Below are 6,000 nucleotides of genomic sequence, written 5' to 3'. Positions count from 1 at the left end.
ACCCCATGGACTGCAGCACGCCTGGCCTCCCTGTCCATCACCAACTCCCAGAGCTTACTCAAACTCATGTCCATTGAGTCGCTGATGCCATCCAGCCATCTCATCCTCTGTCATCCCCTTCTCTTCCCGCCTTCAATCTTTCCCAGCATCAGGGTCTTTTCAAATGAGTCAGTTCTTCACATCAGGAGGCCAAAGTATTGGAGTTTCAGCTTCAGCATCAGTCCTTCCAATGAATATTCAGGACTGATTTCCTTTAGGATGGACTGGTTGGACATTCTTGCAGTCCAAGGGACTCTCAAGAGTCTTCTCCAACACCACAGTTCAAAAGCCAAAATGGCAGCTCCTTTATTAGTGATGGGTTTGGGTATGGACCTGGATCCAGTTCTGTCCAATGAGACAGAGTATGTGGATGCTGTCATGTGAAGAGGTGATGATTGGAAATACAACAGGCATCTTGCCACCATTGGGGGAAAAAAACCCAAAACCTCAAAAGCCAACGTGCTAAGGAAGGTTGAATAAAAGGATGAAAAGAGCATGGCGTTGATGATGTATTGATGGACAAACCATCTCTAGGCTGCCCTTTATCCCGTTCCCATGGACTAGGGGAAACATTATGTTTGGTGTACAGCTGTCGTCTCTCTAATGGTTCCAGGCTTCAAAAAGCATGGTGGGGGTGGAGAATCTACAGACAAGGCAATGAGGAAAGCATGGCCTGGTCCATGGAGAAGTGGCAGCATCCTGTTGAGGAGAGGGACACAAGAGTCCTAAGTGATGATGAGCAACAGAGATAAGAGGTCACCCTCAGGACTGCTGGAAGGAGTTGAGTCATTATAGCTCCAGGAAACACTGCCAAGCAGACAACTTGAAAAGAATTTAAGAGGAAAACCTCTTCTTTCTCAGTGGGAGATGACTTTGAAATGAGAGAGGGAAGCTGATGATTCAAGGTGGTAAGAAAGTATAAAGTTATTAGCATGCAATGCTCTACCTATGGAGCATGATAAGCCATGCCAGAGAACCTAAGTTTCAGGCATGATCACCTGATGAAGAAACATGCTGCTGCTGCTAAGTCATTTCAGTCATGTCCGACTCTGTGTGACCCCTTAGACAGCAGCAAGAACACTGGAGTGGGTTTACATTTCTCCAATGCATGAAAGTGAAAAGTGATATTGAAGTCGCTCAGTGTGTCCGACCCTTAGTGACCCCATGGACTGCAGCCCACAAGGCTCCTCCATCCATGGGATTTTCCAGGCAAGAGTACTGGAGTGGGGTGCCATTGCCTTCTCCGAGAGGAAACATGATGTTTGATCAAAGGCTGTTTTGGTCAAAAGCTCACATCCTAGATGAGCTACTTGATGACTTGTTTGTGTTGTCACTACCAGAGGTGGTATAAACTAGTAAAGGTTGAGAGTATGGCTTCTAGAACAAGACTCTTTAGGTTTGAAACTTTGCTCTGTCACTTGCTGGTTGTGTGACCTCCGAGCCTCAGTTTTATCCAAGCAAGAATACCAGAATGGGTTGCCATTTCCTCCTCTAGGAGATCTTCCTGACCCAGGGATCAAACCCACATCTCTTACATCTCCTGCATTGGTAGGCAGATTCTTTACGGCTAGTACCACCTGGGAAGCCCATCAGTAAGCGTAAAATTAAGTTTATTATAAAATCTACATTATAATGTTGTTATTAGGAATAACTTAGGCAATAAATAGGTTATTTGTAGACTAGTACCTAGTAAGCAGATTTTAAATGTTATTACTCTGTCTACCTGTAAACTTGACCTTAAATAAGAGAAGTCCACCTTCATATCCCAGTCTCTGCCACTAGACTGGAATCCAAAGCAGTGTGCCCATCTTTGCTTTATCAAAACTCACTCCCTCTTTGTCCCCACTCCCCCTCTGTGGGAAATCACATTTTCCCTAATACCCCCTCGCTCCTTGGCCCCATTCAGCATGTATCCCTGAGTTCACCCCAAGGTTCCTTCACCCAGAGAAGGCTTCACCACCTAGATTACTCCTGGTCCTTGTCTTTTACCTGAACTCCAGAAGCGCCTGTTGTCAGAGCCCTGTCCTGCCTGCCTGTTTGCCAACTTGCTCAGTGGCTGCCATGTCACATCACAAAGACTGTGAGCCCTGGCATCGGGTGCCAGGCATGGGAACGTGTTCCGTGTCTTCCTCTGCATCCTCCCCCACCACACACACACCTGATCTGTGCCCATCAGAGCCTGCTAGATGTGTGACTAACATCATTCAATCATGTACCTCCCTCTCATCTTCACTCCCACCCCAACTCTAGTCCTAATCACCAAACTTTTTTTCCCTTTTTTGGGGGGTGGGGGTGTGGGTTATGCAATGCAGCTTGCTGCAGTGGAAGCACAGAGTCCTAACCACTGGCCTGCAAGGGAATTCCCTCCTTCTCTCCTGATGTATCTTTTGTCAACCCACAAACATACTCCAGAATCTGCAGACTTAAAAAACAAAGGAAAAGGCAAACCAAGAACCTCCCTTAACAACACATCCCTTTTCCAACAGCTGTTCCATTGCTCTGCTTTTTTCTATAGCCAACCTGACTGAAAAACTTGACTATACTTGTCTCCTGGGACTTTCGGACTTTTTGATCATGACCCATAGTAAGAAACAATTTACAAAGCAACCCCTGTCCTTTATACACACAGAGTGTGTAAGTACATACACTCACACAATCACCCACACTCACACACATGTACTAGGACACATACAGTCACACAAACACACATATGAAATAGAAACAAACATTTCATAAAATATTACTCATGGAAAATACACTGAGACTTTCCATTCCATTCAATGCTATGTTATGCCATTTCAATTAAAAAACAAACAAACAAACAAACTAACTGCTATAGACTGACTGTGTCCCACCACCCTACCTGCTGCCACCAAATCCATATGCAAGACCTGGTCCCCATGGTGATGATATGTGGAGGCGGAGCCTTGGGAAGGGGATGAGGTCAGGAGAGTCCATGTGTGAGACCTGGTCCCCATGGTGATGATATGTGGAGGCGGAGCCTTGGGAAGGGGATGAGGTCATGAGAGTCCATGTGTGAGACCTGGTCCCCATGGTGATGATATGTGGAGGCGGAGCCTTGGGAAGGGGATGAGGTCATGAGAGTGGAGCCCTCATGAATGGGATTAGTGCCTTTATAGCCGAGGCTTGAGAGAGCTCCTTCACTACTTCCTCCAGGTGCAGAAGGCATCCTCTCCATTTGAGAAGATGACTGTATACCTGGAGGTGGTCCTCACAAGACACTAACCCTGCCAGCACCTTCATCTCAGACGTCCAGCCTCTGGAACTGTGAGAAATAACTGCTGTTGTTTATAAGCCACCCAGTCAATGGCATTTTTGTTGTAACAGCCTGAACAGACTAGTGAAAGTGAAGTCGCTCAGTCGTGTCCGACTTTTTGCGACCCATGGACTGTAGCCCACCAAACTCCTCCGTCCATGGGATTCTCCAGGCAAGAATACTGGAGTGGGTTGCCATTTCCTTCTCCAGACTAAGACACTGCCTAAACTGTTGCTCCTCTTCCTTTCTCCTATTAACATTTTGACATTGAGAAACGTTTAAATATATTTAAGGTCAAAGGATAGTACAATCAACTTTGTGGTTACAACTGAGAATTTACAAATATTAACACTGCTATGTGTCCTTCAGACTTAAAAACATGTCCCTTACACTGCCTCCACCCAGCTCCGCTTTCCCTTTCTCCCTCTTTGGAAGCAGAAATTGAGCTTGTATTCTGGCTGTGTTCTTAAACTTCTACTAAATCTATGTGCATCTACAAAAAGATATATTTTTCTAAGTATTTGACATTTTTGTATGTCACATTTAAGTTTTGGGTTTTCAATTCACGTCACTTTTTGCATAAGATGTGAGCTCAGGATGAAAAGTGTATAGGATTTTGGACACAGTTGTCCCAGCATCCTTCATCAAAGTACATACTCTCTCTCCATTGAATGAAATGCCTTCTGTATCAAACAGCAAGGTTTTGTGTATTGGCTCTGTTTCAGGGGCATTTCTTCTTTAATTCACTTCCATCTAGCTTACATCACCATCTCTTGACTAAAACCAGTCTTCTCAGGGTCCCTGATTTATGTCTAGTGAAGTTGTTTCTATTTTCATCTTTACTGCCCTTTCAGAAGTTTCGGGAGAATTGGCATCCTCATACTTCTTTGACTCTAGGACAAACTACTTCTCCTGGTTTTCCTCCTGCCAAGAGGGCTGCCCCCTTTCCATCTCCTTTGCGGGTGCCTTCTGCTCTGCCCAGTTCCAGCACTCCTCCTTCTGCAACCCCTCTTTGGTTCAAAAAAAAAAAAAACACAAATATGTTTCCAAGGTAGAGAAATGAAGCCAGGCATAACCAAAAGAGGAACATAACACATCCCTTTTTATTACCCATCACCTAATTCCCTACAGGCTTTCCTTGCGGCTCAGCTGGTAAAGAATTGGCCTGCAATGCAGGAGACCTGGGTTTGATCCCTGGGTTGGGAAGATCCCCTAGAGACGGGAAAAGCTACCCACTCCAGTATTTTGGCCTGGAGAATTCCATGTCCATGGGGTTGCAAAGACACAGACACAACTGAGCCACTTTCACTTTCACTTTCTGCTTCCCCTCAGAGGTACGTGGACTATTGGTGGGGGGGAGTGCAGAGCATGTGAGTTGCCCACACCCCCTCCCCCCATCCATTCTCCCCTTTATCTTCTGTAATCTAACTGCTCAGAAGTTAGATTAGGAAACATAAAGCACTGACCAGCTTCAACTGGTTTTGCTTCCTTAAAAATAGGCTGTTGATTAATCAGACCTGGAGTCACTTCGGAGCTAGCACTGCGCATGTGCAAGATGGGACCGCCACCCCCCCCACCCCTCCCCCCCACCCCGCCCAGGTCTCCAGGATGATTCCAGAATCAAGAATCTTCTCTCTAGGGAACTCAAGAATAGAAATGTTGCCACCCGAGTTCTTTAGGAAGCAAGAAGTCCTTCCAATATAAAAAAAAGTCCTGCTTCGAAGCAGCACAAGTAGCTTTGTTACCATAGGTGGACTGATTGCAGAGTAGCCAGTCAGCTTCCAAGTTCAAAATTCACCTAACCCTGGATAGGGCAGACAGCTTTGGTCCCGGCCTCCTGTCTCTTAGTGAGTCGACCTCCTAATCAAGCTTTTTCTTTTCTCAAAAGCCAGTGCCATGGTATTGGCAATGGCAACCCACTCCAGTACTCTTGCCTGGAAAATCCCATGGACGAAGGAGCCTGGTGGGCTGCAGTCCATGGGGTCGCTGAGAGTCGGACACGACTGAGTGACTTCACTCTCTCATGGTATTGGCTTCTATGTGTGTTAGGCAGCAAGCCCTTGCTAGGTAATGTTTCCCTCCCACACAGGTGTCTGCAGCTGTGTGACTGAGTTCTGGCTTGAGATGGAGAAGTGGAATTGGTGTGTGCAACTGCAGAGATACTCCCTCAAAGAAAAAGACCTACCCTTCTCCTGTTTGCTCCTTTCTGCAGTTTGGTTGCCAGAACAGCCGCTTTGTTGTTCATGTCCACTTTGTTGTTGTGATATGTTGTTCATGTCACTCAGTCATGTCCTACTCTTGGCGACCCCATGGACTGCAGCACACCAGGCTTCCCTGTCCTTCACCATCTCCTGGAGCTTGCTCAAACTCATGTCCATTGAGTTGGTGATGCCATCCAGCCATCTCCTCCACTGTTGTTCCCCTTCTCTGCTGCTGCTGCTAAGTCAGTCTTGTCCGACTCTGTGCAACCCCATAGATGGCAGCCCACCAGGCTCCTGTCCCTGGGATTCTCCAGACAAGAACACTGGAGTAGGTTGCCATTTCCTTCTCCAATGCATGAAAGTGAAAAGTAAAAGTGAAGTCGCTCAGTCGTGTCCAGCTCTTCGCAACCCCATGAGCTGCTCCCCTTCTCTGCCTGCCTTCAATCTTTCCTGGCATCAGGGCCTTTTCTAATGAGCTGACTT

Source organism: Bubalus bubalis, chromosome 5 (assembly GCF_019923935.1).
Source record: "Bubalus bubalis isolate 160015118507 breed Murrah chromosome 5, NDDB_SH_1, whole genome shotgun sequence".
Classification (NCBI taxonomy): Eukaryota; Metazoa; Chordata; class Mammalia; order Artiodactyla; family Bovidae; genus Bubalus; species Bubalus bubalis.
This window is presented reverse-complemented; position numbering follows the sequence as displayed.